Source organism: Malaclemys terrapin, chromosome 8 (genome assembly GCF_027887155.1).
Source record: "Malaclemys terrapin pileata isolate rMalTer1 chromosome 8, rMalTer1.hap1, whole genome shotgun sequence".
NCBI lineage: Eukaryota > Metazoa > Chordata > Testudines > Emydidae > Malaclemys > Malaclemys terrapin.
Genome location: NC_071512.1, coordinates 77,896,100 through 77,907,910, shown reverse-complemented (window position 1 = coordinate 77,907,910; position 11,811 = coordinate 77,896,100). Strand labels below are relative to the sequence as shown.

Genomic DNA, 11,811 nt, shown 5'->3' with positions numbered 1-11,811 from the left:
AACAGGCACTACATAGGAAGAGAGAAAAAAATAAAGTAATATATATTACATTCAGCCAGATATTTAGTTTAATAATCTACCATCTTTTAACAAAAAGGATGAAACCATGTGTGTGTAACACAGAGTCCAGGAGCTTTCTGTGATTCTGCAGCCACTGAATCATTAGTACTGAAACTGGAGAAAACTGGGTATTGTATAAAATAGCTTCAGGGAGCGGCTTCTGAACACTAAAATATAGTCCACAGGCAATTTTCTAAAAGAAACCCCCTTTCTGTGGTGCTGTCCTCTTTTTTAATATTTTAAGCCAGATGCCTTAAGTGATATATGTATTATTTTCCTTTCAGTACAAAATTTCTCTCTTTGATGGACTGCTTTTGTCTCAGGGCCCCAACACTGCTGTCTGCTGGGGGCACCATAACCGCTTCACTCTTCCTGCTGGGACTTCAGCACACCTCAGTCGGTCCTGTTGGAGTTGCGGGTAAGACACAGTTTTCTTTGTATATATTTCTTTGTTCTTTTGTATAGGGGTATGAAACAGTTTTCTTATGAACTGTAATTCTTTGTTCTTTTGTTAGTAGCTCTTTCGAAGTGAAAGTATGGCACACAAACGGAAAACAGACATCATGTCTTTGTTGTGCTGTGCTGTATCTGTCTAATAATCAGTGAACAGAAAGCCTGATTCTGCTTTCAGTTACACTGGTATAAATCAGGAGTAACTCCACTGAAGTCAATGCAGTTAAACCAATGTAAAATTCATGTAAATAAGAGGTGACTCAAATCCAGTGTTTCTACAGAAGGTTTAAGTGGGGACGTTAACATTTCTGAACTGTTCATAAGTGAGGAGCATAGTTTCTCCTGGGTGATAGTGGAGAAGAACAGATTGTAACCATCCCAGCCATTATAACGAGTTTTAATGTTTTACAGAATATACTGTAGGTTAAGGAATGTTTATTATTATAGTAGTCTATTTATAAAATGGTCTTTGGGTTATTTTTCATCTTGGTCCTATGTGCCAAATGCAAGGGAAAAACAGCTAGATGTTTAAATCATATATGCCTAACTTCCTCTGGACTTAAAGGTAAAAAGCTTTGCACTTATAATATGCTATGATAGTAAGGGGGGTAACAACTTTGCTTACGTGTAGAACCTGCTATACAAGAACTCAGATTTTTAAAAATAATTTAATCACTGTGATGACCAATTTTAAAGGAAATAATGTGGAACCTGAAAGTTTAAGAAATACTGTAAGAGACAGCTTTCAAGCAAAGTCAATTTTGCTGCTTACTGATATTACAGGCCTGATTCTCCATCCCATTACATCTTTTTATGCCACTGGAAAAATAGAAACATTATGTTAAAAAAAACATGCATTTTTTAAGGGAAGGTAGTAAATATGGAAATATAGTCATAGTTCATACAATACCTTGCACAAATATATTTGTAAAATATCACAGTGTCCAAATAACATTGTGTAAAATATCACATTCAAAACAACTTTAACTTGGAGAATAACTTTAACTAGGAGAATGGAATGTATTTAACTGGGCAATGTTGTAGAAGTGGAAATAGGTAAATAGGCAGACACAGAAGATTACATATAGAGAGAGAGAAAGAGAGAGAGAGAAGAGAATATTCAAGGTCAAGGAGGATGTAACAGTAACAAATAGTGGAATTACAATTGCCTAGAAATGGTATAACAGAATGGAGAATCAGGCCCTGTGCCTTTAAATAAAAAACTGTATATATGTTGTCGGGTCACATTGACAGTGATGTTATGTCAAATTGACAAGGTCAGTGAGGTTGCATGGATGTAAATTAAGGCAGAATTTGGTCCATACTATATAATGTATTATATGTGTCCTTCTGATTATCAACATAGTTCCATGTCTCTGCTCAACTTAGATCTATTATATGCCTCCACTGTCCATAGCCTTGACTTCATCCTTGACCCTGAACTTTCCTTCTCTCCCATATTTCCTGTGACTAGAAATCTACCTATCAGTAACTCAGCTTTTCCCATGTATGACACAGCCTTGATTCCATGCAGCATAATAATGTGATATTTTACACATGGACATTTGTTTAAGAGATGTCTGAACTGTGATTGTATTTGAATATTTATTTATTTACCTTCCTTCAACTCCACACTTTCATATTTTAAAATGCCTAGAGATTATCTGACAATGTTCCTTGATATAAATATGCAACAGCAAACTTTAAGTTAACTAATACTTTTGTTTAATCTGCAATTTATATATATACAAAATGGTCATATCAACTTCATCTTTAAACATCCCTATTAGCTCTCTATTTATTTCGGGACCCAGTTCAAAAAGGTCTTCCTTGCTTTTAAAAACCTCCATGGATTTTCTCAATCATTCCTTATGGTCCCAGAGCCTGATTTTCCATTGCCAGTGAAGAATGGGTTTAAAATGCCACCTTATGAGAGTGCATTTCACACTCTGTACTCTGCACTGGTGTAAATGACTGCACAAGGATCAAGATAGTGGAGAATTAGGCCCCTTGGTTCCTCTGGGGCAAAGCAGCCACCAGGAAGGCATAAGCCCCACACCCCTTGAGCCTGTGGACCCAGTGAGCATTTTGAAATATCCTTGAGCCTGTGGACCCAGTGAGCATTTTGGAATGGGCCAATGGGAAGCAGGGGGCATGTCAGGGTTGACAGGGAACAGCCGAAGCATTCTTCTGTCCTGGCACTCCTACAGTAGTCCATAGAGACCCTTGCATCAGGGTCATAATTTAAAGTAGCCCAGGTGGATTCCCTGACTTGTTTCAGCAACTCCAGCATTAGGGAGGTGCAAGTTGTCTCCCTTTTGTCTTTATCCTGGTGCTGAATCTGGCCCTTTGTCTTTCTCTGCTCCCTTGTCTAGCACCAGCCCCCCTCTCTCTCTTAACACAGTTTCACCACTGCCGGCGTGTAGGGATGCATAGCTCCCGAATCGCCAGTCCACAGGCGTGGCAAACTGCTCCCATGGCTACGAGGCAGGAGTGACCTTCAATCCAGCGTTTGTGTTTGGGAAACTTATTTGGCTGATTTGATTGTACCCTCGCAGCTGGTGTTCACGCGCTCAAGAGATGGGTTCGTTATCTTATGTGCATGTATACTGCCTGGCTCTTCTATGCGCAAGAATGTAACCACTAAGAAGAGTTGTAAACAAAGTAAGGAGAGAAATAAAAACCCCAGGAAAAGTTTTCCTGAGAGGCTTTTTGCAAGAGGCTTGTAAAGCTCTCTAGCTACCACAGACCTGGCGTTCTGTTTCCTTTCCTGCGTCGTCACCACAGCTGGTGACCCCGACGTGATACCCCTCTACTCACCGGCTGGATACGCCGAGCGCGCCCGCGGCTGTTTGCCGCCCCTTATTCGTGAGTATGGGGGGGAAACTTTCCAGTGCCCAGAAGGAGCACGCAAGAGAGTTACAAGAGATTATACGACAGCGATCATGTGTCGCTGTCCCGGTCGCTCATATTGAGGACCTCCTAAGGGAAATAGATCGCCAGTGCCCCTGGTATCCAGACTGCGGGTCATTGCAGCTTTTTGATTGGATACAGATTGGGATCACCTTGTATAGTAAACCCCGTGCCCCAGTTCAGTGCCTGCTGCTCTGGCAGCGTTGTAAGGAGGCACTGGAGGGGATCGGCCCCAACAGCCCCAAGCCGGTCCCCCTTTTGCCCCCAGGTGATGGGCCACCCCCCTCCTGCCCACAGCTGACCCTCCCTGCGCCGCCGCCCGTGGCGGCGCCCCCCTGCCTACCGGTCGGGCAGGGGGGCGCTGTCGCCGCGGCGGTGCGGCAAGCGCGTGAGGCCGGTCTCTTGACCGATGAGGAATCCAAGTGTGGGTTCGAGGCGTTTCCCGTCTCTTGGCGGGATAATGGAAATGGGGGGCAGATAGTGGACTGGGAGGCTCTCCCCTACTCAGTTCTGCGCGAGCTCCGCAAGGCAGTTCGTGAGACCGGGGTGCGGTCCACTTTCACCCTGGGGATCTTGGAAGGTGTGTCAAACGGTTACTTCTTGCTCCCCCAAGATTGGAAAGACATGTGTCGCATGGTGCTGTCTCCCGCGCAATACGTTGTGTGGGATAGCGAGTACCAGCGAGAGGCGCTTGCAGCAGCAGCGCAAGGTGGGGGGGCTTATCTTGCTGAGCAGTTATATGGCACAGGGCAGTTTTCGAGCATCCCCGAGCAGGCGGCGGGCACGCCCCGGGTAGCTTTTCCCATCATTGGCCAGTGTGTCCGTCGCGCGTTCCGCAGGGTCCCCGCTGCAGGCGAGTCCTCTAAGTCCTTTGCGGTTACTCGGCAGGGTGCCACCGAACCATTCCACCAGTTTATTGACCGCCTCCAAGAGGCAGTCCAGAGGCAGATTGATAACCCGCAAGCCCAGACTGAACTAATGATAAAATTGGCTTACGAAAATGCCAATGCAGACTGCCGCCGTGCCATGCAGGCAGTGGTCGGGCGCCCCGGGTATACCCTGGCAGAATTGCTGCAGGCGTGTGCTGACGTAGGCACTCAGACCCATCAGATGGCCCTGCTGGCAGCTGCCCTGCACAAGGGGCAGAAGCCTCAGGGGAACTGCTTTAACTGCCAGAAGCCCGGACATTTTTGGCGGGAGTGTCGGGCCACTGCGGGGGGCATGTGTAAAAACAAACCCAAGCCCCGGACAGACCAGAGGCCCCGCACGCTGTGTCCGAAATGCAAAAAGGGCTACCATTGGGCTGCGCAGTGTCGCTTGGCCGGGGGTGACAGCCGGGTCTTGGCTGCTAACCGAGACAACCCCCCGGGAAACTAGTAGGCGGGCCTGCGACCAGCCCGAGACCCAAGGCCGCGCCCCTCTCCGTGCACGACGCCCCCGCCGCCACAAGGGGCAGTGCGGGGATTGACCTTGTTAATCAGGAAAATATGGATATCACTCTCCCCGGGGAGGTCCTCCTCATGCCGTCCCAGATTCAGGGCCCGCTGCCGGAGGGCATGGTGGGCCTTGTCCTACCCCGCTCGTCCGCCAGCAAGCAGGGCCTGTTTGTGGTGCCTGGGGTGGTGGATTCGGACTATGGTGGAATTATCCATGTTCAACTGTGGAGTCATCTCCCGAAACGGCTGTTTCAGGGAGATGCCTGGGCGCAACTCATACTTGTGCCCTACTCCCTTCCGGCAGGGGGAAGAAACGTTCCCCGAACCGGAGGCTTCGGGTCCACCGACCAGCGCACTATTCACCCACAAGTGGCAGCAGTTGTTAAAGACATTGGAGCACCCCAACCCAAACGCATTTACTGCCTCAACGATCAGCCGTTCGAGGGTGTTATCGACTCTGGGGCAGACATTACCGTCATTGCCGCTGCGCAGTGGCCCGCCCATTGGCCCACAGAGCAGGCTCCGGCAGTTTGGGGTGTGGGCGGGGCACAGGACTCACAACGAAGTGCCCGATGGTTGGAGGTTAGGGCGCCCCAAGGCATCCGCCGCGCCCGTATCCGGCCTATCATTCTCCCCGTCCACCTCAACCTGTGGGGCCGTGATTTATTGACACAGTTCACTGCCACCATCCATATCAATGATTAGGCATACGGCCCTCCCCCTCCGTTGGCTCACTGACGAACCCGTATGGGTTGCGCAGTGGCCGCTTCCTTTAGAAAAGCTGGAGGCCCTCCAGCACTTGGTTAATGACCAGCTGAAGGCAGGACGTTTGGAGGAGTCCACTAGCCCCTTTAATACTCCCGTGTTTGTGATTAAAAAGAAATCTGGCAAGTGGCGCCTCCTGCAGGACCTTCGCGCCATTAACAAAATTATACAGCCTATGGGTCCCCTGCAGTGTGGTACCCCTAATCCCAACCTTATTCCCTGTGATTACCGGTTATTTGTAATAGATTTAAAGGATTGTTTTTTTACCATCCCCTTGCACCCTGAGGACCGGGTGCACTTTGCCTTCACTGTTCCGGTTTTGAATCACTCCCAGCCCACTCCACGCTATCAGTGGAATGTGCTCCCTCAAGGCATGTTGAATAGCCCCACCTTGTGTCAGCATTTTGTTGCGCAGGCCCTACGGCCCTTCCGCGCAGCACACCCAGATGCCTTAATTTACCACTACATGGATGACATCCTGGTGGCTCACCCCGTCCTCCCTGATGACTGGCTGGACGAACTGCGCCACCAGCTTGCGGCGTGTGGCCTGGTTGTGGCACCGGACAAGATCCAGCGTCAGCCACCCTTTTTGTATCTTGGTCACCGCATGCTCCAGTCATATGCCCGTCCAGTTTGTCCCGAGTTGGTATTGCCCAACCCTCTTACGTTTGTACAGCTTCAACAGTTATTGGGGTCCCTTAATTGGATTCGTCCTTTTTGCCCTCTGACTACCTCCATGCTGTCCCCTCTTTTTTCTGGCCTTCGGCAGGGCCGTCTCCCCGGAGATATCATTCCCGTTTCCCAGGAACAGCGCCAAGCGGTCACCCTCATTAACCAGACCCTGGCCCAGGTGTGGGTCGACCGCCGAGAAAGGGAACAGCCCCTTTTTGCCATTTTGCTTCCCACACTCTCACAACCGACAGCTGTCCTCGCCCAGGAGGGGGCGGCAGCGCGTCTTCGTTTAATTGAATGGATTTATTTGACCCACTCCCCTCCGCATACTATTCAGACACTCCCTCAACAGGCCGCAGAGCTGATTTTTAAAGTGCGAGAACGGTCCCGTACCCTCTTGGGTTGGGACCCCGTTGCCATTATTGTCCCCATCCCGGCTAAAGACTGGGAACGCACTGTCTCTTGCAGTGCCACCCTCCAATTGTCTCTTGCTGACTATGTTGGGGAAGTTAAATATCACATTCCCCCTGACATTCCCCCCCGTCTTTCATTCCTACAACAACGTTGCCTTCACCTCCGGCCGTCCTTGTCAACCGTCCCCATTAAGGATGCACTTACCCTTTTTACGGACGGCGGCCCAACACGAGGTGCGGTCAGCTGGCAGGTGCAAGGCACTTGGCAAGTCCGCTTTACCCTGCCTCAGCGCTCCCCACAGCGCGCAGAGTTGGCTGCTGTCATCCTGGCCTGCCGATGCTTCCAGGATGACCCTTTTAATTTGATTACTGACAGTCTTTATGTTACTAATGTTCTTAAGTCTCTTCCAGGTTCCTATGTGTCGCCCTCCTGTGATGACAATTTGTTGGCCCTTTTTCTTACCCTGCAACAGCTCCTTTCCTCCCGCTCTAGCCCACTGTTTGTGGCACACATTCGCAGTCACACCACACTACCGGGCCTATTAACAGAAGGCAAAACGGTGGCCGACCAGGCGGTCAAATCGGTGGCCTCAATTTTTTCCTCCCCAATCGAAAGCCACGCCTTTTTTCATCAATCCGCCAAGGCCCTTGCCAAGCAGTTCACTCTCCCATTGTATCAGGCGCAGGCCATTGTTCGCCAGTGTGACCTTTGCGCTTCTCTCTCCAATAGCCCGGAGGTAGGGGTTAACCCTCGTGGAACCTCGGCCAACCAGCTCTGGCAAATGGATGTTACACATTTCCCTCCCTTTGCCCCCTGGCAGTATCTTCACGTGTGTGTAGATACCTTTTCCCATTATGTGTGGGTCACCCCCCAGAAGGGTGAGGCCTCTCGTCATGTTATTAATCACATGATTCGCGCTATGGCAATCATGGGTCACCCATCCCATCTTAAGACCGACAACGGCCCCGCCTACTGTAGCTCGGCCTTTGCCTCCTTCTGTACCACGTGGGACATTGTCCACACGTTTGGTATCCCGTATAACCCCACAGGCCAGGCCATTGTGGAACGAGCCAATCGTGCGCTCAAACAAGCCCTGGTCCGCCAAAAACAGAAAGGGGGGATTCCCGTAGGCCTTCCTCCCCGCCAGGAATGGCTGGCTGCAGTGCTTTTTACCCTGAATCATTTGAATTTGACTGACAACTACTCTGCAGCAGAATGTCATTTTCGCAGCTACCAGGCCTTGCCCCGCCCCTTTGTTAAATATCGCAAGGCCCCAGACCCTCAGTGGCATGGCCCAGTGCCCCTTATAACGTGGGGACGAGGGCATGCTGCCGTTTCTCTTCCTACAGGTCCGTTGTGGGTCCCGGCGCGTAACGTCCGCCCGTGGCACGGCGATGGCCTGGCACCAGGGACTATCGAACCCCATTCCACAGTTCAACCTACATCTGCAGGATCCCGAGCGTCCTCGCCAGCGCCCCCCGCGGGGGCCCCCGCAGCGCATAACCTGGGGACAGGTTAAAGCCCTTTCATTGCAGGCCGAGCAGCTGCGAGTGCAGCAGCAGCTAGAACCTACCGCAGAAAATTACCTTGTGACATTGTTAGCTTGCCTTAATGCTAATTCACTCCTTATTTTGTGTGTATTGGGGAGTTTCCTGTTGGCCCCTAGCTGCCAAGGCGAACCCCAGATGGAGCAGCGGCTGCAGTTTAACACCTGGGTCCACCTGGCAGAAGTATTAAATCAATCTGATTTCTGCCTGGCCGTTGCCCCGGAAATGCAAGGTCTGTTAAGTACCTGCCTTGTTCCTGTCTGTAAACCACCCAGCAACATCTGGGGTGTGAGACAGTGAAAGAAATGTGCTGTTTTAAGCTTGCTGATAATAGTTTTGTATGCAATAGCAAATTGATATGCTGAAATGCTATGCTTAAGTCATCCGCCAAGACGTTTTTCTTCCTTGGTAGGATTATATTTAGTTATAGCCACCCTTAGAGTGGATGAAGACCCTTTTATAGTATGGGGTCCTAGTTTTGATGTTTGACGTTTTACTTTGCTGCTTTGTTTAATGTATACCCAATCTAGTGGCATTGTGTATGCTACCCTGCGAGAGTGTTTTGTTTAAACACCGCATTTATAAAATAAAACAGGGGGAGATGTAGGGATGCATAGCTCCCGAATCGCCAGTCCACAGGCGTGGCAAACTGCTCCCATGGCTACGAGGCAGGAGTGACCTTCAATCCAGCGTTTGTGTTTGGGAAACTTATTTGGCTGATTTGATTGTACCCTCGCAGCTGGTGTTCACGCGCTCAAGAGATGGGTTCGTTATCTTATGTGCATGTATACTGCCTGGCTCTTCTATGCGCAAGAATGTAACCACTAAGAAGAGTTGTAAACAAAGTAAGGAGAGAAATAAAAACCCCAGGAAAAGTTTTCCTGAGAGGCTTTTTGCAAGAGGCTTGTAAAGCTCTCTAGCTACCACAGACCTGGCGTTCTGTTTCCTTTCCTGCGTCGTCACCACACCGGCGGGGGGGGGGGGGGGGGTCAGGGCCAGCTCTAGCTTTTTTGCTGCCCCAAGCAGCAAAAAAAAGCGCCACCCCCCGCCCCCCCGCTGAGCACCACGCTGCCCCCCCGCCGAGCGCCGCCGGAACCCCCCCAGAGTGCCGCGCGCCGGAGCGCCCCCCCCCCCCCCCGCGCCGAGCACTGCCGGAACCCCCTTCCAGCGCCGCGCCCGCGCCGCCCCCTCGCCGAGCCCCACGCAACCGGAGCCTGCCCCTCCAGCGCCGCGCTGCCGGAGCGCCCCCCCCCCCGCGGAATGCCGCGCCGCACTCCCCCCGCCGCCCCTTACCAGGTGCCGCCCCAAGCATGTGCTTGGGTGCCTGGTGCCTGGAGCCGGCCCTGGGGGAGGTGTCCCAGAGTACATTCAACACTAGGGTGCCTCTTTGTGACCACATATGGGGATTAGCTCCACTCTGGTCTGACATCCCTTTCCCTGCCCAGCGGACTCTCTTTCTGTGGGACTCGGAGTGTGTTAGGGGCTTTCCCTTCGCCCCTCCCCCCCAGGTTCTTGTCACCAAGACAGAAAGCAGAAGACGGAAGTGCGGGCACTGCAATGTTTATTGGGTTTAGTTTCAAGCAAGCATATCCATAGCTCTGACACCACAGAGCAGTGTTTCTGTTTCCAGCTCTGATGCCACAGAGCATTTACCTGTGTCCCCCTTCCCTATTCCCACCTCCTCCTTCTTAGCAGGCCCAAATATACTTGTAGTGCACACCCCTAGTTCCACCCCTTACAACTTATCGTCATGTTTCGTTTTGGAGAGGTTGTGAGTCTGAGGTCTTGGTACCACCTCTTTTATATCCCGGGAGGGATAAGGAGTAAGGTTGTGTACTGATCAGGGACAGGCATTTCTTTGGCTTTTAGAGTTTCTTATGCCCCCCCTCTTACCACTCCTCTCCCTCCGGCCAGGTCACTATAGTCCTCTCCTTCCAGGGTACCAAAGTCTCACTGGACAACTGTCTATACTCTACTGCCTGCTCTGTGCCACTTCCCCAGTGGCTGGTAAAGGAACCCAGGTCTGCCCACTACTCCGGGTTCCAGTCCATGGACCCTTTACCTGGCAACTGTGGTCTGCTTTCCCTGAGACCCTGTTGCTCTTTCCCTGGATTCCTTCCTACAGCTTCTGGCTCCCACTCTCTCTCAGATCAAACTCCCTCTTCCCAGGGAATAACTGCAGACAACTTCTTCCGTAATCCCTTTTCTACTGCCAACTTCCTGGCTTTATACCAGCCCCTCCTGTCCCTTCTCAGTTGGGCCCCATCATCCATCAACATTTCAATCTGCTCTACTTTGTGTGGGGTGAACACTCCATCACAGGGTGAGAACCTTCTCATCTGCTGCTCCTGCCATCTGAAATTGCCTTCCTATATCTCCTCATCCCATCTGTTCTCGATCAGCTTTCAAATCTCATGAGAAAATATTTTTTTCTCCCATGCCTTATCCCTCTTACTTTCTCTTACAAAATACAGTAAACATAGAGGGAGAGGGAGGGATGTTTGTAATAGGTCACCGTGTAATAAAAGTGCCATGGACTAACACTGCCCCTATATGTGTATCAGTTTCACAGCCAAAATAATTAGTAAACATATCAGCATCTCTTTTTAAGAAAATATATCTACTTGCCACTAGATGGCATACTACCCTCATGAACTAAATACAAATAAAGCCCTAGAGCAGTGGTTCCCAAACTTTAACAACCTGTGAACCCCTTTCACTAAAATGTCTAGTCTCGCGAACTCCCTCCTAAAAATGAATATTTCCAGGGATTTTCTCCTTTACCCGAGTATAAACAGTAAAAGCAGTGATCTTGAAAATAAGAAATTTGTTTTTATGACATGCTTATTACACTATTTATTAATTATTATTTATCATTACAGTATTTTTATTACATTATGAAAACGGCGACACTCTTCCAAGATCTCACTTTTGTAGCTTGTATCACTTTGAATAAGCCTGTTATACAACAAGGCTCCTATGTTTCATCAAGGAGTATCAGATGTGAAACAGCATGAAGGTATTTAAGAAGCCAACTCAAAGAGTTCCTCCTACACAAGCATTCAGGTATTGAGCAGTCCAGGCAAACAATGCACGTTACAACAAAGCTTAAACTTGTTCTTCATAATAATTTTTAAAACAATACTAGCTGCCTATTTAATTTTAAAAATAGCAAAAAATGTCCACATCCCTTTCCATTGCTTATAAGGAGTCTTGAAGTTTAAATCTCCTGAGTGTGATAGATATGCTTGCTTTGATCTGCTTAGCTCTTAGAAGTCCAGGGGCTCTGGGCTGCTGGCCCAGTGCTGCCTGGGGTCCGTAGGGACAGCTCTGTCTGCCATTAGGGAATTTTTCCCCAAGAACCCCCTGTAACATTTCACGAACCCCAGTTTGGGAACCACTGCTCTAGAGCCAGATTTATTCAGCTCTCAGTTACATTGGCTTAATCCATTTCCAGTCAGGCAGAACAATAAGAGTACCTTCCCCAAATAATTTATGAAATATATTAATTTTCTTTATAATTGTCTTTTTAAAATGAGATGTCTTGGAAA

General features: G+C 49.5%; 1 protein-coding gene across 1 annotated transcript in view; it reads left to right on the top strand.

Annotated features, from left to right (window-relative positions):
• The first annotated feature begins 447 nt into the window (after positions 1 to 447).
• CDC7 (cell division cycle 7) overlaps positions 448 to 11,811 on the top strand; it is a 55,347-nt gene continuing 43,983 nt past the window's right edge. Inside the window, exon 1 of the mRNA XM_054036467.1 lies at positions 448 to 478. The gene's annotated coding sequence lies outside the window, so the exon portion shown is untranslated. The remainder of the gene's footprint in view (positions 479 to 11,811) is intronic.